At 47.6% G+C, this 26,327-nt stretch overlaps 1 protein-coding gene across 2 annotated transcripts in view; it reads left to right on the plus strand.

The window, feature by feature from the left end:
* The first annotated feature begins 5,612 nt into the window (after window positions 1–5,612).
* EXTL3 (exostosin like glycosyltransferase 3) overlaps window positions 5,613–26,327 on the plus strand; it is a 159,022-nt gene continuing 138,307 nt past the window's right edge. The window contains exon 1 of one of the 2 annotated variants that reach the window (XM_075497663.1): window positions 5,613–5,670. The gene's annotated coding sequence lies outside the window, so the exon portion shown is untranslated. The remainder of the gene's footprint in view (window positions 5,671–26,327) is intronic. The other variant, XM_075497661.1, reaches the window with a different exon arrangement.

A 26,327-nucleotide genomic window follows, 5' to 3' on the forward strand; every position in this document is an offset into this window, starting at 1 on the left:
ACGCGAAACATCTGTTTGGCTGCAGAAAGTGGGATTAGACAAAAGCTAACCTTGCTCCTAATTTTTAATTTTTTTGGGGAAACTGGCTCCTCGTGCAGCTTCTCCCTTGCATGGGGGCTTTGGGGCTTTCATGGTGGTCCCCGAACCCTGAGGATGAGGTGCTGCCAAGCCCTTGGGGATGGTGGCACCGATGCACGGAGGGAGTGGGGCCGGCAATGTGCCAGCTCATGGGAGAGCAATAAAATGTGGGACTTACCAAGTATTTGGACCCCATCGAAAACAAGAAGCCATCTTTATATTTCAAATCTTTTTTTCCACTTGAAAAGTTTCTCCCTAAATGCAATTCTGAAGCTCCCTTGGGGGATCTGACCGTGGCGGCAGCCCAACAAAACATGGGCCCCCAGCGCTGCTTGGGCACGGCTCAGCAGTTGAAGGGTTAACGTTGGTCTTTCGGTGCCTTTAACTGTGAGCAAAATCCCCCAATCCTGCCAAACCTCGTTAGTCCATGAGCAGGGTGAAGGGCAACAACGCTAATTGGAGTGACGGCCTTGCTGCGGCCGCCTCCAGAGCTGCGATAAATTAGCAGCGGCACAAGGAGGAGGTGCTGAGCTTTGCTGCCGTTAACAGGTGCTGGGTCACCCCCAGCCCCCCCAGAACCCCGACCCCCCTGTCACTCGGTGTGAGTGACCCTCGCGACCTCTCCGCAGGGGCATTTCTCCTTCCAGCTGCCACGGAGGGATTTTGATCCGTCTTTGTGCAGCATCGGCAGCAGGAAGCGCAGCAGCAACCTGCGTCCCCAGGGCCGTGATGGGGTACGGGGCCCCCCATCCTGCATCGCGGCACCCCAGGGACACTCAGCAGGGATGGGAGGTGCTGCAGACTGTGGGATTAGGGGCATTGGGATAAACCAGGGGAGAAAACACGGAGCAGCTGCTGCTGGAAAAGCCGTGACCGGCAGGACTGAAACTTTGGTGTTCTTGCTTAAAGCCCAGGAGAAAGGAGCCCTGCGGCCCCAGCAGCAGTGGTGGCTGTCAGGGAGCCATCTCCGTTCCCCGTGCAGCAGTAAATCAAACTCCCTAAATTCGCCCCGGATCCTCTGGGGCTTTGCATTAATCAAATTAGTTGGATCAGGGACAGTACGGGAGCAGGCAAAGAGCTGCGCCTTCCTGCAAGCTTGTGAGACCGACACCGGGGCTGAGGCTGGGCTCGACCCAGCTCCCGGCATCAGGTGAGCCCCGTCCTCATCCTCCTCTGCTCCCACCATAAGCAGAGCTCGTTGTAAAACATTTGTCCCCCCTGTGCCCTGTTTCCCCAAGGACAAACCATCCTTAAAGGCCTTTCCGCCCTCTGGGGATAGTGGGGAATTGGGAGCCTCGTAAAAGAGCTCTTGGAGCAACCTGGGTGCAGGGAGGATGCTTTGCCGTGCAAGGATGGAGGAATGCTTGTGGGGCTGGAGGGATGCTTGTGGGGAGGAACTGATGCTCACGAGGAGGGAGGGATGCTCACAAGGAGAGAGGGATGCTCGCAAGGAGAGAGGGATGCTTGCAGGAAGGAACGGATGCTCGTGGGGATGGAGGGATGTTCCCAAGGATGGAGGGATGCTCCTGGGGTTGGCTGCTCATGGCAATGAGAGTGGGGCCTTGAGCCAGCTTGAGATCTTGCCCGCTTGGAGCGAAGACATTGAGCCCAGGCTTGCCAAGCTGTCGAGTGGTGTAAATACCTTTGTAGGACCAAACCTTTGGGCAGGTTATGGGAGATGTTACGGGAGAAGCCGCGATGTTAATCCTGTGCAAGGTCCTGAGCGCGGGTGATGTCCCACACCGTCCCTTGGGTGGCTGCTGCTCGGGGCAGTTCGGCAGGACCCACCGTGGCTTTTCCACCCAAGCGCAGGGCAGAAACCTCTCTGTCACCCCCGGAAAGGAAAAGCCCCGGGGAAATGCGAGGTCTCATCCAGCGGGGCTGAGCACCAGGGCGGGCAGGAGGTCTGCGGGGAATCATCCCAAAAAAAAGCAGCGTCTCCAGAGGCCAGCCGGGATTTTTAATGCAATAGTGCCACCCCGTGCGCCGTGCGAGCCCTGGGCTCCCGGCTGCGGTGACAAGCGGCACCGGTGGCCCAAGTGGCCTTGGCTGGGACACAGGTGGGTGACAGGCAGGATGGGGTCCCCTACCACAGTGGGGTGGTGGCACTGGGGATCAAAACACCCAGGGGTGGTTGGTGGGAGACACAGCCATGGGCACGGCGGCAGTGGGGAAGGGGTGACGGCTGTGTCCCCATGGGAGTCGCTTGATCCCGTTGCAGGTGGGATTCTGCGGATGCCAAAAATGTCTGTGGTTTGTAGGGACACCACGACAGCTGGAGAAACATGAAATATGCATAAATTACATCAAATGGTGCTTTCTCGAGCTGCAAAAGGGAGTTTTATGCTGTTTTACGCTCTTTACCTTTGCTGGTGGCCTGTGCTGGTGAGCAGCTCCTGGATCACACAGTTCCCTCCTCTGCTCCGTGTCCTGCCCTGGAGGGAGATGTGAGGGGGGAACATGGGAATATCCCATCTCCAACCCTGCGAGAGGAGTCCTGTGTCCCCAGCCCTTCCCTGAGCCCCAGGAAGGGCCAGCATCAGCTGGGACAAACCTCACGTGGGATGCCTGGGATTATTTAGGTGTCACACTATGTTTGCACGGTCTATAGGAGGGTTTGGTGGGGAAGCAATTATTCTGTGCACATATAGAGAGGTGTTTAAAGCAGCGGCAATGCAGCCTGAAATCTCACTGCCGGACGAGCTACAGCAGCGAGGACAGATGGGTGACGGGTGTCTCCCCAACACCCCAGGGACCAGAGACACCCCGATGGGTGTCTCCCTGACACCCCAGGTGCCCAAGGGTGCCTCCAGGTGCAGCTCAGTTGTGGAGATAAGCACCCAGGAGGAGGGAGCAGAGCGATGCTCCCGGTTTCAGCTCCCCAAAATTTGTTGCTGCAGGGGATTTCAACCCACCATCACCACCCAACTCCCTCCATGCCCACTTATCCCAGAGACTGTTTCAGGGTGTCATATGGGGACAAGAAGCTTTTGGGACAGGACCCCTCTGTCCCTGAGTGTTTTTAGGGTCAGTCTCTGCTATTTTGGCATGTCCCAAAGGTGCACGTGCATAAGGTGCAGACGTGAGCTTGGCCATGCACTCCCATACGGTCCCATTGAGCCTGTTGAGAGGGTCAGGACAGCCCCTCTGGGCACCCCCCATCCTGTAGGGTCCATATGGGATCACCGTGCCCCTCACACTGGTGGAGGGATTTGTTGGACGTATGGCTGGAAGGAAGGAGAAAGCTCTCCGGGCTGTGCAAATAAATACAGAGCAGCATTTGCATGCTGCCGAATAACAGGGTGGGAGAGATGGTTTTGTGGCCGATCGCTGGGATGATGCCCGCCCCCAGGGAGGCTTGAGACGCAGCCGCCTCCCTCTGCTCGGATCAGAAAGGCTAATCCTCTGGGAATAATAGACGGAAGCCTCTTAGCTGCTGCGCTGTCAATGCCCGTCGCTGATGAGCTGATTAAAATTGAATGGAAAAGATTAAACTCACCCCCTCCGGGTACCCTGGGAGCCTCCCCGGTGGCAGGCGATGGAGAGGAGATGTTCCTTGGTGGGCTCGGTGGCTTCGCTGTATCCCATCCGTCTGTCCATTGTGGGTCTGTCCAGACTCAGGTGCTCTGTAGCCAGGAGGGACGTTTCGAGCCTTCATAATCTCCGCAAATCCCCTCCCTGTGCCACACCGGGAGGTCCCGGCAGCAACCGGCCACTTTGAAGATGACGGATTATCTGTGTCCAAGCCGTCACCTGGAGCTGGAGGAAACAGTGCCAGAAAAATCGGTTACAGGCAAAATTTCCAAAAAGGGACCCCCTGTCCTGGTCCTCCGTCAGCCCCAGGGGATGTCCCCAATGTCTTACTTTATTTAAGCAGTTGTACGACAACAGCCATTGCCACTTTGGGCACGAGACAGCAAACACACCATGTCATAGCAGAAAAACATTGGATTTCAGAAGCTTCTGCAGCTGCCACTCCCCCCCCCCCAAAATTTGGCCAAGTGCTGCTTGGGAAAGGGACCCCAGAGTCAAATCCCTGCTCCTGGGAAGCAACGAGAGCGTGTGGAAAGGCAGCATGTGAACAGAGCCAATGGGATGGGGAATTTGGTTAAAAAAGAGGCTTCTTGAGTCAGAACAAGTGACCGGCAGATGCAGCATGGCATCAGAAATCCTGGCCCTACTTGCGAGGCTGCCCACGGCCGTTCGGCTGCTCTTGTGCTGGTGAAGAAGAGAGACAAGGCTGGAGCTCAAGCTGTGCGCACGCCTGCTTGCTTGTGCCTCTGGTTTTCCACTGATTCCTTCAGTAATTCTCCTCCGTCGTCGCTGGTGGCTCTTGTCTGGGTCTTGTCCATGACCTGCAGTTGCTTCTGCTGTCAGAATAAAACAGGAATTATATTAGAGGAGCCTGCTGCAAACTGGAAATGTGGATCAAAGGCTGTGGGGTCTCCTGTTGACCCCCTTTCAGAGTGGTATTTGGGATTTAACCCCATTTTTGCAGCAATCCCATCCTGGCTGGGTGTAAGGTCCCACTCTGCCGCAGTCATCACCCCTTTGGGACCCTTTTCTTTAGGGTTTTACTGAATTATCGACTGGCCTTTGAGCAGGATCCCACCGCTGGGCTCAGCAGAGCAAAGCTCCTCCAGCAGTGACCTGGGGAGGTGAGATCTCCTACAGGCCACAAAGTCTCATTAATATTTAGTTGATCCTTCTACAGAACTGCATTAATTACCCACCCGAGCTGCATTAATTACCCATCCAAGCAGCCTGGGCAGACAGGAGAGGAGATGCCTGCGGGGAAAAGCGGGACAGAAAGAGTTGGGGCTGGGACCAGGGCTGCAACCCAGAGAACCCAGATCCACCCTGGCCCCACATCCCTCCTGCAACACCCATGGGGTATATATAGTACATCTATCTATACATTTCTGTAGCTATATATTACTCTATATGTGTGTCTCATACATAAGCTCTCGCAGCAAGGGGAATGCTCTGAATCTCACACCTCCAGCCATGAGCCGCACCCCAAAAGCCGACGTGCCCCAACATCCGCCCCTTCCTCTCCAAACCGGTGCATCCCACATCACTTATTTTCTCAGAGGTGTTTTAAGGCACCTTTTTGGGGTGATTTTGGGGCGCTGCATGGGAACAGGCAGAGATTTGGGGATGCTGCATTGACACGGTGGAGAGAAGCAGCAGCTTCGTGTGAGCCCCCGCTGCTCCCTGCCACCCTGCTTTTGAGAAGCCCCCCCCCAAATTCCTTGCAGGGGGTCAGAGCCCATCGGGGTGTCAGACCCACATGGCGATTACTGAGGGGTTCATAGAGGTTAATATACATACCTACCTATATATATATATATATATATATACACACACACATATTAGCACCCCCAGGTCCCCGGGACCCCCCCGCCCCTTCCCACCCGAGGGAACCCCACGCAGGACCTGCCACCAGAGGGCACCGCGCCCCCATTTTTGGGTGCCGCTTCCCACAATGCAGCGAGCCGGGCCGGGGGCTCCGCGCCGCTCCGCACGCCGGGCTGCGGCCGCAGGGCGAGCGCCCAGCTCCGCGCAGCCCCGCGCAGCCCCCGCCGCCAGGTAAGCGCTGCAGGGCGAGCTCGGCTACTTTGGGTGGTTTATTTTATGGATTGTATGTATTTATTTGATAGTTTTATCTTCTATTTTAATGGTTTTAATTTTTCTAATTATTTTAATATTTTTATTTATTTATGTATGTGTTTTATTTTACTTTATAATCCTTCCCCCCCGGCCCGGGGGCGGGACCCGGGCTCTGCCGGGGAGCAGCACCATCCCCTCCCGGGATGGGTCCCGGCTGGAGGGGACCCATCTCCCCCCCCTTCCCCTCGCCGTCCCGGGCTGGGAGGTGTCCCCGGGGCGGGGGATTTTTCGGTGCTTGTGGAAAGGCAGCATCGGCAGTGGGGTGAGCCCTGGCTGGGCGGGCGGCTGCTTCCTTGGGGGTGGGAGGGATTGGGTTTTCACCCAGACCCCCAAAGTTAGGGGAAACTCGTGCCCGTGGCTCTAGGGGTGGCACTGGCTCATCGCCGGCTTCTCTGGGATGGGGCAACATAAATTAGGCTTAATGTGAAAGGAGCTGTTGAAATAGCGGGCGAGGGCTCCTCTGCCTCTGGTGAAAGTTGCTTTCGAGTTTGGCAATTTGGGCCATGGGAGATGCAAGGAAAATTGGCTGCTTTGAAAGGGCTCTTGAGCCGCAAGGAGAAATCCCAGCCAGGAGGGAGAGCCCGGAGAGGAGGTGAGTGGCCACAGAAAGCGGAGGAATGGCTTGGTTTCCTCTTAGAGAGGGATCTCAGCAGCCCCGGCGTGCCCGTCGCTGCTGGTTTAGTGGTAGCTCTCCATCGTTTGGCCGTGGCTGCGTTAACTCCTTGTCCCGGGATGTGAACCAGGAGAGCGTGGGGAGAGCAGAAGGGCTTGGAGGAGTCAGGACAACCTGGTCTTGTTTCCTTGCCCGCTTCCCCCTTCGTGTGGTGGATCTGAAGGTGCTCGGGACTCACCAGCTCCCTCAAATTGTGTTACGGGCCGGTTGGTCGTTTAAAAACCTCAGTTTTGCACAAAAGCCCCCAGCCAGAGCAGCATTAAAAGAAATTTTTCTGTGCCAGGGAGGGAAGTTGGACACGGGCTAAAGCAAATAAACTTGTATTTCATCATGCTGGGGTTGGATTTCTTTGTTTTCCACCCTGCCCTGGGCAGTCTGGACTCCCTACGGCCACAAATATTTTCATGTCCAACCTTCACCTTCAAACGTGTCTCCGTGACCGAGCAAAAAAACTTCTGCTCCTTTCTGCAAACATCGTTCCCTACGGAGGCTGCTCTCTCCTCTGCCTCCCGCGTGCTCTTCCTTTGGGTGTTTCTCCTCTCAGTTGCTGTGGGGAGGGGTTTTGCAGGGTTTTTCCTCCAGCCCCATCCCCACGAAGCAGCTCAGGACCAGGCTGAGAGATGCTGCAGGCGTGGAAAGTGCGAGCATGGCTGACCTGACAGTGGCTGTGCATCAGCTGGGGCTATGTGCTCTGCCGAGGGATGCGTGCCAGCTTCGTGGCTTGTGCTGCTCGGCTCGGGAGGTAAACGATGCTGTAAACGAGGGAAGCTGGTGTTATTTTTGTCGCTGGAAAGGGTGCTAGAAAAAAAAAAGCCCTGAGATATTTCCCTACCCATCCCCACTGCTGCAGACCCGGCCGGGTCCGGGAGCTGGAGCCCAGATGCAGCTCAGTGAGCGCAGGAACGTGCCTCTCCAGCGCAGCAACCGAGGGGCAAGGGGGTTTCAGGGCTGGAGGCGCCAGTATATATCATTTATATGGGGCTGTAAATGATCCCAATTGCTTGCGTGGAAAACTCGAGCAAGAGCTTTCTCCTTGCTGGAAGAGCCTGTGCAGTCCCAGCAACGCAGGATGGGCACCGTTTATGTGCAGGAGCGGCAGGGTCAAGGCGCGGGACGTGGGAGGAGATGCAGTCCTGTGCCATCCAGGCAGATGGCAAAGACCAGGGATGCTGGGGAGAGTGGGAAAAAAAAAAAGAAAGATCAAAATTAAATGATGTGTTGTGCTCTGATGTGCTCTTCCAAAATAAGTGGGATAGGATGTGAGCACACTGACCCCATAATGATGGGCCGGGGGGAGCCTGTGGCTTCTTTGCTGCAGCGATGCCAGTGCAGAATCTACAGCTGAGACTTAAAATCAGTCTAATTTGTTAAATATATTCCATCATCTTATAAGAAAGCAGATGAAACGTAGGTGCCAGCGTCTAAAGTGCATGCAAAATGCTGTTACATCGGGAGAGAGGGAAGATTTTTACACGCTATGCAGGTTCCCATCCATTAGTCATAATATTTCCAGCACGCAGACTTTTTTTTTTTACCGCACGTGCACTTGCATTTCTGTATAAATGAATGCATGGGAAGCAAAATCGGAGGGGACACGAGGGAATGGAGAAACCCAAGTGGGTTTTTCCCCAGCAGGACCCCTTGCTCTCCGAGAGGGACCTCTAGCTGATCAGGCCTGATTCCCAGCATTTGTGGCCAGGGTAGGTGATACTTTCTTTTCTCCGACATGTTTTTGACTTCTTTATACCAGTCTTCAAGCTTTGGGGGGAGAGAGGATGGAAATGTAATCATCCCTGTAGAAAAGTTTGACATTTTGTAGCAGATAAAGCCAAATGTAGACAGTTGCTTTGATTTGGCTCCTTTTTGCTGAGTTTAAGGGGAGGCAGGAGGGGATGTAGGCTGGAGATGGAGAAAGGAGGTGGCACAGGCGCCCTTCGTGTCATGGCAACATCCAGCTGTGGGTTTTTTTGGGAGAACTAGATCTCTGGAAACAGGCTCTTTCCAACTTTACTCTTGCCCAGAAACTTGAATCAATCGTATCCAGCCAAAATCTGAAGGTGAGGGAGGGAACTTCTGCTCCTGTGCCACCAACATCGGTTTTTGTGGCAGCTGCGATTTCATCACTGGGGATCCTAAAAAGGTTTTTGTGGTTGTTGGGTGAGTTGGAATCAAAGGTTCATGGTTGCTTCCTTCATCTTTTCTATTTCTTTGGTCTCCCTTGGCAAGGAGAAAAGAGTTTCCAGTCCCATGTCAGTATTTGCCTTTAATACATCTATAGTCGTTCTCTGGTGGGCCCTGGGAGCAGCTGGCTGGAAATGATCAGACAGAAAGTTTTATGATGTGTGCCACCTCGGAGCAGGACCAGGACAGGGTCCCGGTGGCCTTTTGAATAGGAGAGGAGAGGTGGGCACTGGTGGCTGTCACACGGGGTGGACACAGCTGCTGACTGCTCCCTACCCAGGGATGGCTCTTTCTGGATGTGCCATTTCTTTGATTTCTTTCCCAAACATCTGCTGGCTTTTCCCAGAGATGAGGTGCTGGGTTGTCCAGTTATGACTGGGGCAGAAGGAGATGGTGGCATCTTGCCCGGCTGCTCTCTGGGCTGCGTGCCACCTCCCTGCCCTTTCCGTATATTCCCCTGGAAAAACCAGAGGGTTTGCCATGGAACGTGGCCTGGGGATGCTTTTTCTTCCAAAATGCATCTGAACCTGTCCAATTCTGCTGCAAAATTTTCAGCTGCTGGCCTGGGCCATTCTGTAAAAATAAAGGCACTTAAAAACCTGCCTTTTTCCCCCCCAAAATAACATTGGTATCTGGGACTCTCACTGGGTTGTGTTCCTGACAGTTAGGGGATGGCTCTCTTCTTACTGGTTAACAAGGCAATGTTTATAATAGGAAATGAATAGGAAATGCCTAAATTAATTAATTCAATTAATAGGAAATGCTAAGGAGCGTTTGCCCTTCCCTGGAGCTGCTGAGAGGTGATCTCCACACGAGCCTTGGCTGGAAGTCAGAGCCTGTGGCAGCCCAGACATAGGAGCAGAGGGGCTCACTGCGGAGCTGGGAGCCCCGATTTGGGCATCCCGGTTTCACATGGGGATTGTTTGCTCGCCAGCCAAATGGCTGGCGTGGTGAGGTGCACATCTAGCTCTCGACGGGAGCTGGCAGGAAAGCGATGCTTGCTTTCGGTCTGATCTGGCTGGGAGGTGGAAGCGTGTCCTGGTGCCAAATGAGGAGAAACTCCTTATTTCTGCAAATACAGCAGAAGGAGGAATTGCTTTCAGCGATGTAAAGGGGCTGAAAGGAGGCAAAAGGGGTGATGAAAAGGCACAGGATGGGTGCAGGTTGTTCAGGGCCCCCATCAGCCCTGACCTACCTCCAGCGTGGCCTTAGGAACAAACTGATCCACCTTCAGAGCGTGCTACAGATAGCGTTGGACTTGTCCTCCTGCCTCTTGGTGGGAATTCCTTCAGTGAGGCTCCTCTGGATCAACTTTAAGCCATCTGCCATCACTGACCCCGGTAAAGTGGCTGCAGAGAGCAAAGAAACCACCTGGGAATCGCTTTGCTTCGTGGACTGGCTTTGCTTGCTTGAAACCAAATCTGTCCCCGTGAGCTGGGGCAGGGAAGGTCACGCACTGGGTTGCAGGGCAGACATAAACACTGTTATTTAGCAACGTGTGAGGATAAAATAATGAAATAAACTGAAAGCTGTTAAAAAGCATCCTAAAGCGAAGGCGGCGGGCGCTAAATGCTGCTGCGCCTTTGCAGCGTTGTCTACCTGGCTGTGTGCTATGGGTTTGCGTAAACTCCTTGCAGTGGTAGTGTTTTTCTACAGTCCTGTCAAACCTTGTATAAAATGGTGTATAAAAGATGCTGTATAAAAATGGTAAAAAAAAAAAAGATGTTCCTCCTGGATGCCTTGAGTGCTGCTGGCCTCGTGCTCTGTGGTCTTGTCCCGGACTTTCACTAAGTCCTGGCTCTGGCATCGGTTTGCAGATCCGAGTGCGTGGCTTCATGGCACACAAACACCATTCCCCAAGCCTGGGGATTTGCTAGAGAATTACTAACACTGGTAGAAAGGTGAGGAAATGTCAACGCGTTTGTATTTGAAAAGCGGCTCTGCGGAGGAATCCCCTGGGGACACACATGCCGGCCTCAACTGGAGGGTTTGGCCACATATATCAGTGGTGGGCTCGGGGCCAATACTTTGTATTTCCATCACTTTCAGCATATTTTCTTTTACTTGGCTGGCATTGTAGAGATTTCGTACAGCTGAAAATGAGAAAACTCTGGGAAAAAAAAAAAAGACCAAGCAATTCTTTCTCCCCCAGCTTTCATTTCACAGTTCACCTTTCTTTCTGGCTGTAATTTCTGCTGGGGCTTCTGGCTTCCTAGAGAAAGGGTAAAAAAAAAAAGAGAAAAAAAAGAAAGCAGGTGTTTAATAATAGATCAAAAATGAGATTAAGCAGTAAGTCAGCCCTCCCCTACATTTTCCCTTCCCAAAAAGCAACCAAAGAAATTGCAAATTGCCTTGAAAAAGGGGAGTGAAAACAGTGAAGATCAAACCTGATGTTAAGTATAGATGAGGTGTTTATATTTTATTTAATGTCTGTATACTGCCACCCTCCTAGAAAAGCTGCCCTCCCCTGAATTTCTGTATGTGATTAATAAAACAGTAGAGACGAACTGGAACGGGGAAAATTCAGCAAGTATCGAGCTCCGAAGGTGAATGCAACGGGCATCATTAGCAGGCACAGGCAGGGTTTGCTGCTTGGGACACCTGAAGGTCTGTGCACACCCGGTGATATCGGTGATGGCTGTAGTCAGAGGTAGCTCCCAAAAACCAGGAGGCTTAACGAGATGCTGTTTGTTGTCCATCCCCAATGACTCTTCGAATTAATTTTGACCACGTTTGGTAGAGTGGTGAGGTCTCAGAGGGAAGGGAACCCAACGGGCTTTGTGTAAGATGCGCGGGTGCTGGCACAAATGCCATGATGGAGGGAAGAGGTGAGCTCATGTGTTATTAGTCACCGGCCAAGCTGCACCAGGAAGAGCCTTTCGGCATGCCTCGGCCTGGGAGAGCTTTCAGTCAAGGTTTGCGCTTGATGAGACACGACTTAGCTCTGGCACCGGGCATTGAGGCCTCAACCCCAGGCCTGTTCTTGTTTGCTGTAAAACTTCTGGCTGCTTTGGGTCTTGGTTTTGGTGCGGCCATTGCTGCAGGCCAGGTGGGAGGGTGGGAGTTGGGATGGCCTCGGCTTCCTTGCCAGATGCTTTGAAAATGTGGTTCGTACGGAGCTGCTCTCCTCCTGGCTCATCCCAAAGGTCTCCGGAGCCAGCGTGGACGGTGTGTATGTCAGCTGCGTGGGCTCAAGCAAGCCAGGTTGGGAGGGTGTGCGAGGGGGAAGCTCTTGCTCTTGCACTGTGTCTCTGCCGGAGACAGGACAGCAGAGGAGAGGACATTTAGTCTGACCCAACCTGTGGTCGTGTTTGCACCCTCAATGAATAAAATACCAAGAGGGACATGAGGCATAGCCAGTCCTCTCCAGTATCATCTTTGTCCAGCGTGGGATAACCCAACCTGGGTCGTGCCATGGGGATGAAGACCCACACATGCAGCTGCAGATTTTTTTTCTTGCTAAATTGCCCACTTTTAAGTGCAGAAGGTGTCACAGCCCCTCTCGCTCTGCGACCGCACTGGGGAAGAGGCTGAGGAGCTATATCCATCGCAGCTGTGGGTGGTGAAGGCATGGCAGGAAGAGAACGTGAGCAGCAATCCTGTGCGTGGGCCTGGCATGTGGGGCTGTGAACGTTCGCCGAGGGCTGCCAGAGCAGAAGACGAGGCAAAAACTGCCCGCCCGCTGGAAAGCACTGCTCCCATGTGTGATTAGCGTCCTCTAAGGTGTTAATTTCTCTTCTTTGTCACCTCCTTGGTCTCAACTCTGTACTTTTAGAGTGGGAGGAGAATCTGTTTCATTACCTGCTGGGCTGCTGCTCTTGTTTATTCCCCAAAAGGAAGAAAATTAGACATGCCAGAGCTTAAACTTAAAAAAAAAAAAAAATCCAGACTTTGGAAAGAACCACTTGGAGGTAGAATGAGCCTCAACAAGAAAATGTTTGTCTTCCACCTTTTTCTGAGGCCGGCGGGAAGTAAAGCGCAGGGAGAAGATGGGGCAAGGTTTACTTTCTTTTAATGTCAAATATATTCCAAAAGCGGAGCAGTTGGGATTTCTTTTTTTTTTAAGTTGCATTGACAAGTTTGGGTGGAGAAAACCAGCTGATAACCTTGCCTTGGTGGATGTGGGATGGAGGCAGGAATGCATTTATTTTATTTATTTACCTATTTTTACCAGTGAGGCCCTGAGGCAAAACAGTAAAGCCGTGGCCGCGGTGCCTGCTGCGTGCAGGCAAGAAGAGCACTCTCCCCCCCTAAATTCCTTTTTCCTGGCACCAACAAGATCAGCACCGAAGATACATGATTGAGTCAGCAATGCAGATGCCATCAAATGTCTGCTTTATTCCAGTGTATGAATCAGAGCAGAGAAGTGTCAGAGCCTCATATCCTGCATCTCCTGATAAGAGTGCAGTTACCTCTGAGGAAACAAAAGACGATGAAATCCCATTATCCTGCCTGTTGTGAGCACCTATAACTCACTGGCACCAGCAGTGCTTATTTTCTTGCAACTCTTGCAATAGCACGTGTAGATTATGGTTTGGGTTTTTTTTAAATCCTACATCCTGGAGTCAAAAGATGGGGTTTTTTTATATTTGCAGAAAAAGTAATCCAGCATGTCTATAGGTACACACACATATATATGAATATATAAATATGGCTGTTTTCTGGAGCACAAGCCATTTGTGTTAACCCCTGTTAGACCAGTAAGAGCAGCGTGTGCCACTAGTCTGGGCACTGGTTGCTTAGTCTACAGGTTTTCCCAATGTATCGTATTCTTGTGGAGGAAGGGGGATTAGCTTAATTTGACTTTCCAACCATGCGTTTATCTCCAAAATCAGCTTAATTTCCAGACTTAAAATTTTTCCCTTTTGGTTTGCTGTGAAAATTACATGCAGAAGTGAAACCCTTTATCCCCAGAAGTTTTCTGCTTCTCCCTTGCAAGACTTTTCCATCCCCAACTACTGGTTTTGAAGGCACAGACCACAGCCAGCTCAGTGACAGCATTTCCTTCTATTGTTCGATGGGGGCAGCTTCTGGCTCTGTCTGCAAGAGTTACGCACGGCCACTGGCTTTTGCATCAGCTGCCTCCTTTCTCCTGATCCCAGGGGACCATCTGTGTCCTGTTCCTGCTGCAGTCCCGCTTCTGGACCCAGTCTGGGAGGCCTCAGTGGGAGGGAAGGAGGCTTGCAATGGTGCAGTCTGTATACCCTAAAACCAGATACGACAGTGACCTTTTGCAAAGATCTGGCTGTATTGTCCCCAAGGGACAGTGTGGAGTTGTTTAAAAGACAGTTATGCTACTGTGTTAGTGGTGGAGGCAGAGAAGGACAATTTTCACCCAGATTCCTCTTCTGAGGGGCTTGTTTGTTCCTTGGGGTTTTTCTGCACCGGAGACTACAGACGTTGAGGGGATAAAAAACCATTTCTATGGTTCCCCATCTATAGATTTGAGGGAAAACTAGTTCAAATCCACCACCCTAAGCTACATCATAGATCTCGCTGCAGAAATACGGAGCCTAAACATTAATAATTAGGAGCTTGCACAATAAAGCACTGGAATATTTCATGCGTGACACAACATCTTTCAATCCAGCTGATGCTGCGCAGAGATCTGTGTGAAAGTTCTGTGCAGCCAAGTTGGAGAAGTTTTTGCTCCCATTTGTGCCTTTTGAAGGAGAAGAAAATGGGAAGGAAAAATCAGGTTGCATCCCAAAAGTGTTCGCTAAGGCTCAAGCGTGGGGGTTTTAAGGTGCCCCCCATTATAAAGTGTTTGTATGTGCTAAAAGAAAATGATGCAAATTAATATCCTTTCCCTGCTTCCCACATCTTCAAATCACTCCCATTCAGCCAAACTGCCTCCTGTCAAGCTTCTAACACAAAAAAGAAAAAAATCTTCTGGACTGTGACCGACCATGAGAAATGTTAGTCCCCAGGTCCATGTCGAGGTTTGAGGGCTGGATGATAAGAGCTTTGGGCTGTGAGGTGACAAATGTAACTTCACAGTTGCTCGTTCATGCTCCAGCAAAGGTGTGTTTTGGGTGTAGGTATTTCCCAGCAAGAAAGCTGAGATCTTACTAGCTCTTACATAAATATTCTTCACCTTTTTTTGGATGCAGTTAAAAGTAATTGGAGGGCTGGTGGTATTTTGAACAACCGTATCCACCTAGGAAATTATGACCTTGGATTTATTCAATCAAATAATATCAAGATTAAGAGTGAAAATAGCTGAGCTTGTCAGTCATAAGGAATTGTGTTGCAGCCTGGGCTCAAATCCATCACCTGAAGTCAGGAGACTCTGGCAGGGTATTCTTCATTCATCAGCAAGAGGCATCACAGCGAGATCATTTAACTGTAATTCATCAATTTACCAGGCTACTCAATTAAGTGGGGGCTGGAGAGAGGATGAAGGGAAGGATTCTGCCTGTTGTAATGAATCTTTGGCCACCTGAGGACTTTTTTTGCTCGTTGCTCTCTTGTGTTTCACGTTGCCTTGAAGGCCCATCAGGAGGAGAGCCCGGACCAGCGATGCACTGCCGTTAGTGGCCCTGGTTTTTCGTGTCATATCTGCACGCTTTGTGCATGGGAGGACTTGCACCATGCATTGAGCCATGCCGATTGCGGGAGAGGAGGGTGGGGATGCTGTCTGGTAGCTGTGTACAAGCAACCGTCACATGCGCAAATACAAGTTCTCACCCCGTGACTGTTAATGAGGAAATATGCATCGAATTAATCATAGTTTTTGAGTGCAAAGTAGGTTGTAACCTGAGTATGGGCTGTGTTTGCTGTTGAATTTACATAAATCTCTCAACTCCTTGCGTCTTGGCAGTAGCTTGAACTAGGAGTGCTGGTTTCTGTGCTCTTTCCTGGCCGTCCAGGTCAACCTTGTGACTGTGAAAACTGCATGGCAATCTCATGACTGCAGGGCTTCCTGCATCTTGATGCCAAAGGGAGCCTTCAAGTGGTACATCTCTCATCTCTCTTCCAAGCCTTGTTAAAAGGAAAACATAATCATAATGGTAGTGAAAAGAGAGGGTTTAAAAAATTAAAGGGATTAATGAGCTTTTCCTCTACATGGTTTGTCACTGACCTGAGCCTGACTTAACCATAGTCTGAAGAGATCCTGGAGAACCTTGGGTGGACATCTGAAAAAAAAATGACTTAAGGAAAACTTTGTGCAGCCTGGAGTAAAGGGAGAGGCTTTTTCAGGTCCATCTCATCTCTGTTCTTCCCATGTTTCTGTGATCCAACCCCAGCCTCATTGGTGAAGCAGTTTGGGAAGGTGGTGCAACCTCTGATTCTGCTATGAGTGTCCTCTCTGGCATCAGCTGCCCTGAGACCTTGGCAGTGTCATTCTAGTGCTGGCTGATACAGCTTGAAGAAAGACGCTGGGCTGGAGGTTTCTTTATGAATGTGGTTTTTTAGACATTTGTCTATTCCTGAGTACATCCAAATACTGATTTTTCCAGGTGGCTGCACCTAAATCTTTAGGTTGCTTCACTGTGGATAGCTCACTGCTTGGGATCTCTGCTCAGATCCACGATGACGCTCTTTTGTTTTGCCTTTACCATCAACATCCATGTTGTTTTCTTACAAAATGAGACTCAATCTCATCCAGGTTTCTTATCACCCCATATGTATGTTTGTGCCACCCCAATAACTTCTGAACCTGTCAGCCTGTTTCAGTCAAGCCTGACAAAGAGATACAAGTCTGCAAGGGTAATTAAGGTTGCATAAGTTCATGAAAAACAGGCAGTCAGGCATGAGGGATAGCCCAGGTACTTACTGAGCCTCAGGGAGAGGTGCAGTTCCAGCTTGTGTGAGTGGATACCAGACAGTCCCCATGAGTGAGAGCTCTTCCAACTGTTTCGGTCATGAGATCTATCAACTGGAGCCAGAGCGTGGCCCCTCTGTTGCCCTGGTAGACCCCAGGTCCATGGATAGCAGTCTCTATTTGCAGTAAAATGTCTTCTCAGTTTAAATGCGGTCACGGTCCAGGCAAAACTAGCCCAAGTAAAAACTGGCTGGTGCCAGGAAAACCTTTGGCTCAGTGGGAGGTGTAGCTGCTCTCCTGCTTTCTGTAGAAACACAGCAAAAGACTTCAGGAGGTCCAAGGACTCCAGTTCATGAACATTTCCTCCTAGCTGGGTTTCTCACAAGTCCTATTGTTTTCTTTCAACAAAAGCAAGAGAAAAGGAGAATTCAGTTGATTTTAATAATAAAATACCTCCAAGGAGATGAAGCAAAAGGAACTGTTAGCAAGAGGAATAGGTGGATATTAGAAACACATTCTTTCTCTTGCTGTCCCTTGCACATGCACACACGTTATACATACACGTAGCCAGACCCCTTCTCCTTGTGTAACATGGGAAAACTAAATTGAAAGGGAGACTATACAAATCAGGATGAAAGGAAAAAAAAGAGGATGAGTCAGCTCTACTCCTGCCTATCTGAACCAAGGGGAAGCCTGCCTGGCACTCATGACAGATCTTTTGCAAAAAAGATAATGCATCAGATTGATGACAGCCTATAAGATACACCGTGAGCGGTATGAAAATTGCTGGTAGGTACTTGAATGTCACTGACTGCACAGAATGAATTGTGGGTTGAGTCACAACAATTTCCCTAAAGCTTTGTATATTAACATACAAATACCAAGGAAGTCCAATCTTTGAATTTTTATCTGCTTCAGCTTGAGAGTCAAATAGGCACATTACAGTAGTGTCATCCATTTGAGTCAATTGTTGCTGCTGCATTTGTGGAAAGGATGCATCTGGGTTTATTGATAATGTTATTGAGGAGCTTAGAAACACAAGTGTGTTGGGTTTATTCTCTCTTTAGTAACTTATTCTTGCATTTTGTTAAAATATTTTTTCAGTTCTAGTCTCCTCTGGAGATCTCTGCTGAGCAGAGCATTAGTAATGGAAATGCTCTGTACATCCATATAATCTTTCCTCCATGAGTTTGTTATAAACCTGTCTTTTTTCATAGCTTTTTTGTAAATTTTAAGGTAATTTTATTTGCTGGAGGAAAAACTGAGATGCAAAAGAGAATTGCAGAATTGCGATTTACTGACCTTCTAGTGAGTAGGCTCAGCTGCTTTTTTTTTCTTGGTTAAACCACATCAGCTGAAATGCAAGTTAGTGGCCAAAACTTCCTGTTGATCTCCATCATACCATCACTTCACCCATTTTACTTCCTCTGCTGCTCTGCCGATCCCTGCCTGTGCAGAGAAGATACAAAATCAGTCTTACACCCACTTGAGAAGTAACTTTATGTATGAGGTTTCAGGTTTTGGGGCAAATATTTTAGGTTGTAGGTGTCTCCCACTGTCAAAGAAACACAAGGGAAACTCTGCCCAGTGGAGGGGCTATGTGACTGGGAGCCCCAGATTTCTGCCTTGTGCTCGGCTGGTTTTAAAAATTGCCTTTTAAACAGTTCCTGCACCTAAGGAGGTGGGTATGAGGATTAGTCATTGGTTTTAAAGCTCTTTGAAGATGGCAAGTGGTGCATAACAGCTCAATGTTTATTAATGGCATGGCTTAATACGATGAGAATTTTTTACAGGTGAGTTTAGATACGCCAGGACGGAGCCTCAGCAAGTTGAAATTGGCATTGCTTCATTGATCTCATCCTAGCTGTGCCAGTTGATGACACCTGATTATCTGGCCCATCATACCTGATCTGTGGGCTGCAGCAGGGAGCCCTCCCTCTCGTTACTCCTCTAACAAGTTCTCCTTCCACTGGCCTCCTGCCACAGCATACGCCAAGTTTGAATCTGGTTCTGTGTTTTTGGCTTTGTTCCTTCTAAATGTTTTCAATTTTCTTGGCTTTAACTGATCCCAGTGGCATCTTTTTATGATGCACTTTATTCAGCTTCTTCTACTGCTTTGAGTGCAATAACACTCCTAAAGTTCAACCTATTTTTTAATTACAAAAAAAAAGGAAAAGCGTAGTAGTGTTCTGTAACTGGTAGGAGAAAGGGAGGATTTTTCTTAATCTTAAATTCGATTGAATTTAAAACTCGACATAGTGGGTTTAGTAGAACATTGCTGTAATCGGAAGGGCAAATTATTGTTTGTTCTTGCTATCCTGGGAGCTGGTATTAGTATTGATTAAACACAAGTATTGCCATCTGTTGGATGATCTCAAAGCGCTTCAGGACTGGTGAATGAAGAAGACCTGGAGAATGTCATTTACATCCTCTACTGATAAGGAAGCTGAAGCAACTTTCCAGGGCTCAGGCTGAGGTAACGACTACTGGGGACAACTCCTGATCCATAGCAGCATATTTATTGCGCTAGATCAAATCCCTCCCCCCACCAGCTGGAGTGATTCCCATTTCCGGAAATAAACTCCACTAGAGTTTATTCTCTGGTTTGCCCCCCTCATTGACTTACGGTGTAAGTGCTTTTCTGCACTTACACCGTAAAAAGCTTCATTGCCTGGTTCCGTAGCTGATGAGATTTCAAACTGATATGGTGTTGTCAGCCTGTGTGTTTCTGCAGAGTTCCTGCGAGTATACATGAACTTAAAGAGAGGGAGAGAAGGGATGGGAGGAGGACAGTGTGTGTGCTTGGGGTTGTGTGAGTGCACGGTCCTCTCTTCCAGTAGGTCCAAGCAGCTTGCGTCCATCTCTGCTGAGAACTTCCTGCCTTGGTTGTTGTCAAAGTCAATCTGCTGCTAAGGAGATCTATAAGTAATAACCGAATTAAGTCCAGTATAGTCTACATCAGCTCAGTCTGCCCCAAAACTACAACCGTGAATATACTTTCACAGATATTTTAAGTAGGACTAAAATTAGCAGAAGCAGTCCTGCTCCCCCCTGCCCACCTTTGCTCGCTGATGTTGCTCTTCCTTCATCCTGCTAACAAAAGTGTTGCTAACAACACGGGCACGGCTGCATGGGCAACTAAACTGCAGAAGTGATCTGGGTTAAAAGAAAATGTTTAATGAAGTAGTTTTTGCCACATTCATTTTACTTGAGCATCAGCTCTTCCTTTGCATGAGAACAGAAATTAATTTTGTTTCAAGTTCTGAAAACCTGAAGACATGCTGAATAGATAGAAATTGGTTCTATTTATAGGCTGCAGAATTCCTTTGTACAATAAAACAGTTTGTTTTAATTTAAGCTATGTATTCAGCACATTTAGCTTAATTTTATTTAACTACAAGTTTTACATGCCGTTTTCCTGCATTCTAATTGTTTTTTAAATTTGTGACATAAATCCTAAGTACAATTAAAAAGTCAGACTAGTCATTAAGAAACTTCATTTACTGTTTTTAACATAAAATGTGTTGACTTGCATAGTTTATTAATTTTTACAAATGCCCAACTGTAAAATAGGACAGCTTTCCGGTTTAGCCAAAGGCCTGATTTAGGGAGAAATATGCCTTTGTTGTTCTCCACCAGCAAAAGTCAGCCTTTCGTTAAGAAAAAAAAAAGACAAAAAATGCAAAGCCAGACAGTTTAAATCAATCAGAATTGAAGTATTTTGCATCAATAAATCCTGTAGTCACAGGAGAGAAGGTAGGATGGTTGAAAAAGGATTGGCGGGCAAGTTAGCAATAGTGTTCCTCAAGGACTGGTCTCAAGACTAGTGTTAATCAATGTATTGACTAATGATATAGCAGAAATTAATGGGATTTGGAGATGTCATCAAAAGAGGAAAAAGAGGACATCCCATCAGAAGAATGAATGACTTTAGGACTATTTGCCTGTAAGCAAATGCAAGCTCTTGTAATGCAAGCTCTGATAGAAAGTTGGGGTTTCTATATTGGAATTGGAATGTATTCATCAATCACAGGGTAACTCTGATGTCCCGATGACAAAGAAACATACCGGGATCACATTTGTCAACCAAGGAATTTCCATGAAAGACAAGGAAATGCGAATGCCACTGCAACAGGTTTTAGTGAGGCATTGTTTAAAATGTACTGTGCGTTCCTTGTCCATGTAGGAGAAAGACTGATTTCAACTGTAAAAGGTGCAGGGGAGGGTGTCTGGTAGAAATGATCTGGAGAACAGAGAAGCTGGTTCACAAAATGATTAAAGGAGCCTGGACGGTAAGCCAGTGACAAAAAAAGGCAGAGAAAAATTATATTCCTTCTCTATAAATACACTGGCGTAAATACCAGAGAGGGAGAAGAGTTATTGAAGTTAAATGACAATTCTGGCACAAGAACAAATGGCTCTGAATAAGTTTAGGCTGGAAATGAGCAGAATGGCTTCAAACCAAGTGAGGTTCTTGAATAGCCTTCTAATGGGAATTGTGTAACGGGCTAAAAACCCGATTACTGTGAAGATGGAGCCTGATAAATGTATTAATGGGATTACGCAATGTGGTTGACTTCAGTATTAAGGGATCAGACTCAGGATTTCCGGTCCTGTGCTTTTGTAAATACACTCAAGAATCCTGCAGGTATGAGAAAAAACATAGAAAGTTTTATTTTAAGAAATATTTTCATAATGATTCAGCTTTGAGTTTGTTCCTCTGTTTCTAATACACTAATAACTGAATTGAGTGAACTGCGGAAAGAAGGAAGTATCCTTTCTGCACTGGGAAAAGCAGCAGCTGGGAACCATTTCCCTATTTTCATGGTCGATTTTGGCAGCAGGCCTGTACTGCTTATATATATATATATTTTAATTTAAAGCATTTTGGTACATTATAGTAAAGTTAGGCCTTGAAATAGGTTGTGCTCAAAACGATGACAATTATTTATTCTTTAACTTTGTAATGATGCTTTTTAAAAAACCTGCAGCACTTAATGCACACTAGTGTTTATTATCGATCACACCGTTCTCTTTATCGATCCCCATTTTCCCCCTTTACTAATAGTCCCCAGTTTTCTTGTTGCTTTGCTGAAATCCCAATAAATAGACCGACTGCCTTTTTGTCAAAAGAAACCGGTTGTTTTATCAAAGATGGGTGCCAAGTTATTTTAGCACAACGTAACTTTGATCTCACGGTGCAATTCACACTCTGTATTTCTGTGCCTTTTATGTTTTGATTCAGACTCTGTTCTCTTGTCTCATCTGCAATTGATAGCTGTGGCTTCCCCGAGCGCTGCCGCCTCTAGCCCTCCTTCCTTAAGCAGAGATATTCTGCGTAGAGGTCTCTACAATTTGGGAGAGACGCTGGTTGAAGTAGGCTGGTATTGATGGGATGCCGTGTTGTTACGTGAGAACATCAGCCATGCACATCGGCACTTTCAAACACGGGCTGTGGGACAAGGAGGTTCATTCCAGGACTTCTAAGCTTTTATTATGAAGATTTCTGAATTTTAGTTGAGGGATGGTGTAGACCTGTTAGAAGTCCTTGCTAGCAGACTTGACATTTCAGCAGCCTGGAACAGAGCGCACTGAGCAGTGCAGTTGACTTTCCCCTTGGCTGGGGAAATTGCAGGCAGACTTTCTTGTAGCCCACCCTGCCTTCGCCCCTACGTTCTACGCTCTCCTCATTACTCAACGGCAAGGCAGCATCTGTATTCAGTCTGGGGGCTTGACCGTGACTATCTCCAATCTCCAGCATGTTCTCATTGCTTCCCTATGTGTGCTTTTTATTCACCTCCTCTATTCAGGACACAAATGGCAGATGGTTTTTCTTCTTCAGTTTCAAGGTCTTCTCATTGGAGCCTTTCAGCCATTCAACCCCATCAGCTTCACAAACTAGTTCCCTTAATTACCTCAACTTTTCTTTTTGAAATTGAAAACCTTGCAGACCTGCTTTTATTTTGCTTAGACTGAACCAATTTGTGGAAAATAGGCTCGAATTGAGTGATCACAAGCAGTTTTTATTACAACATCCTCACTATTTGCCAAAGTCTACAGCAGCATCACCTCTCATTTGCTCAGCGCCTATTTTGTAAAGAAGTCTGTTGGCTATTACCTTCCGGACTTACAGTGCCCTGCCGTTAGTATTTGTTCTTCCTTCTATATCTGGAATTGAAGACTCCCCTATCAGCCAGTTCCTAGGAGTATTTCTTTCTCTCTCTAGTCATTTTTAAAAGCTCTCTGCACACATCTAAATCCGATGGTGGGGTCTCCAGCGGACCTCTAACACAATCCCAGCAGACAGCCTTTTACAGTCTTTTCCCAAAGTGACTTTAATCCAGAACGATCGTTTTATGCATGCTATCGCTTTGGATTTCTAGCAAACACAGATGATTCACTCAGTTCACAGAAAGAACTGCAGAGCAGTGTCCCAAAAGATTATTTAAATAGAGTTTTGGAAGTGGATTTGGGTTACCGTGGGTAGTATGCATGCTCAGGTCTGACTTTCGTTTGGGGCTTTGAGGGTGGGTTTTTTCTTAACCACCTGCGTACGTGTTTACCGGCCTTTTTTACTATATGATGACTATAATTTCTAACAGATTGTTTTTCTGACAGTCATGTAGGAAGAACTATCCCCAGTTTCCATTGTGCTAACTGAACCCTGGGACAAATGAAGCAGCTGGCTTAAGCATACAGGTCTCTGTGAGCGGAGCGTGCATTTCCCAAGTCTTCTGTCTTTTCAAGCACTCTTGGCAATCTGGCAGGTTGTCAAGGCCCCTCAAATTGTGCGGACTCAAGGGTCAGCTGAAGTGCTGGAAACGCGCAGCCTTGAGTCTGGTAGTCTGGTGCAACAAAGCACACGCTTAAAATGATGCTTTTGTACTTTACTGAACTGCTTGCTTTGCAGTCAATTCTAATTTAAGCTTAGACAGTGCTGAATGCTTAATTAAAAAAAGTGCTTTTGGTAGACAAGAGTGTAATGCCCAAGCTACGCTGCATTTACAATATGTAGGTGTTTGGGGATTATGTTATATACAAATGAAACGATTGTTTCTTTTTAACTCCTGTTTAAATATAGTTCAAATTATGGAATATTTAGTAGAACAGAATAAGCTGTTGCTTGCCAGCTTTTTCATACCTGTGGTTACCAGATGCTTCTGTATTTATAACCTTGCCATCTGTTCCAGGGTGGAGCTTGGGGGTAGTCTAGGTATTTGGATGTGTCTTCTTTCTTGAGTATCTCTGGAAAACTTCAAAGCATCTGTTTTGAGATGAAGAACAAGCATGGTTAGCTATAGTACTCAAGGAATTCAAGGGAATTTTACAGAAATGCAGCCGATTCCTTAGTGTAGCAGGGCACGGAAGGGGAAGGAGCCTTAAGCAAAGAGGCAGCACTGGTATTTTGTGCCGTTACTCAGTCATCACCAAGATCCACTCAGAGTTTTGCTTGGCTGTCACCAGACTGGGTTGCTGCTTCCTGCTTTGGAGCACATCTTTCTTAATAGTCACCGAAATTTCCAGGAGTATTGCAATATGGAAGTCTCTTAATGGGAGGTTTTGTATTATTTCTGTAGATAAAATTTATTTAGATATGTTTTAGATTTTTTTTTTTTATGCTGAGTGACTCATCTTTTTTTTTAGAATGACAGAGCTAAGTCTAGCTAAAAAGAGAAACAAAAATAGCATGTACAGACACATTCACTCTCTCTACTCTACATCCTGCAAGGGCCCAGGTGAGGATGGGAGAGCAAAGACCTCTCTGTAGGACTCACAAAGTAGCTCGGTGGGTTATTTAGCTCCTTTGCCATGAAGCCACCCATGTAGTGGCTTGTGTGCAACATCTCCCAGTTCTCGGGGTACCACCATCATGAAGGCTACTGGTGGTAACAGCTTGCTGTTCATGTACCTGGTTAGGCTTGATTCACACACACAAAAGGACTCTGCATGACTCAAAGCATTTCATTTTTGAGGTAACTATAAAAATGCAAAGGAAGTGAGGCCTAGGTTCACAGAATTGCTGTAGAATTGCAGTGAGTGGTTATAGACACAAGGGGAAGAGAACCCACTCTACCTTCACCCGCTCACACTGTGTCTAGCTCCACCACAGCCAGGAGTGACTTGTTGTACTGAAATTGGTTTGCTGGTAGTTTTGGGGACGGGGAAAACCACATTTTGGTCAACAAACTACTTGTGAAAAATATTCACCCAGTGCTAGTAACAGCCTTTGGTTGCTAATGATCTGGAACATATTGGGGGAGGAGGGAAGGCTACATGTCTGTCTACCCATCCTTTGAGCCATCTGGTCTCTCACTGTTTATTTGTAACCACTGTCCTAATCTCTCTTAACTTACTTCATTGTTGCTGAAATATGAAAATTACCCTTTTAGGCATCCTGGTTCTCATGAAGAAAATAACATAGTGTCGTTATGTATGGTTTTCTAAACAAAGCATAATACAGTCATTTAATTAATTTATCTAGAATGTTTATTCTTAATCAAATGCGTGGCAGTGCAACTCGACATACTCCGACTGTGAGCCACAATATTCCACCTTAAACAAAACCTTCTACCCCATGTCTTGCCTTGTGATTTTTCTTTCAAATAGCTCGGTAAAATAAGGAACACTAACTGTGCCTTCATTAACAAGGGAACGGGCATTTCTTTTCCTCACCCCGTTTTACTACCAGGCAGTGTCCTCCAGCATTCCAGCATCTTGCCAAAAGCTTTCACTGCTTTTATAAACTTACTTTCTTCTGCTATCAGGATGTGGTTCCCCTGTGCAGGATGCTGATAGTTCATTGTATTTGCTCTTTGGATCCCAGCTGGGGCTGCACTGGGTCCAAACTAGAATTAGCATTTGGGAGGGAGAAGTCTTTATGTCCGTGTGTCCATTCTTATGCTAACCTTTCCTTTCCCAACGTAGATATTGCCACTGAGTGTTTCACTTCATGCTCTAGCCCTTGCTATGCTTTATGGCCAGCAGTAGGGTGTATTGTTACAATACTTCTTGTGCCCATGGGGTCTTCAAAGTGCTTTATTTAAATGTACCGAGATGCCTTCACCTACCACTGAAATGCAGCTACTTACGCTGCAAAGCCTGGCAGCTGCTCTAACAGCAGGAGCAGGACCAGGCCACTGCTTTTATGACATAAAGTAAGGAGAAAAAAAAATCCATATCCATTAAAAACTGCAGGGAGAATGTAAATTGTCAGAATGTAATTACCTAAACTGGAATTTGGCCAGCATTCCAGGTTAACATTTCCTCTCTTGTGAAGCATGCCGTGGGATACCTGATGGCCGAAAGCAGTCAGAGTCTAAGCAGGATTAAAAATTGAGCTTTGCTGTGTAGTCATTCCATAGTGGCTGAGAGATGTATATTATCTATTTAGCACCTACAGCACCCTGGGGCTAAAAAGTGACTGAATCCTATGAAATCTGATAGGAGTGTCTGAGGTTAAGAGTGCGGTCTAAAAACATTCCATGAAACTTGTAAAATCTGCGGATGGTCTGGCCTTGGTACTGTTTCCCATGGAAGGGAGGAGCAAGAGGTTAAAAAAGATTTACCGAAAGGACTGTATCAGGGAAAAGATGAAAGTTCAGGGTCCTCCCCTTAGATTGTTGTTCCCTTGAGGAGCAATGGATGTTCTTCTGAGGTTTATTTCAGGTCATGGAAGCGTGCCATGGAAACGTGCATTAGCTGGTTCTGAAGCTCCCTAATACCCGCTTGAAGACCGGATGTAATTTATGGCAGATTGGAGACACCAGTATGCTGGATGCAAGAAATGCTTACAAGTAAGTGGGATGAGGAAGAGGGAATTTGGTGCAGGTAAGGAAAAGAGGGGACCATTTCAAGTAGAGAAAAGGAGGACACAAAGGTGCGATGGCATTCACTGTATTCGGTTGCAGCTGCCAACTGTAGAGCTACTTAAAAGGTAATATAAGGGGAAGGTTC

Source organism: Mycteria americana, chromosome 3 (genome assembly GCF_035582795.1).
Source record: "Mycteria americana isolate JAX WOST 10 ecotype Jacksonville Zoo and Gardens chromosome 3, USCA_MyAme_1.0, whole genome shotgun sequence".
NCBI classification, from domain to species: domain Eukaryota; kingdom Metazoa; phylum Chordata; class Aves; order Ciconiiformes; family Ciconiidae; genus Mycteria; species Mycteria americana.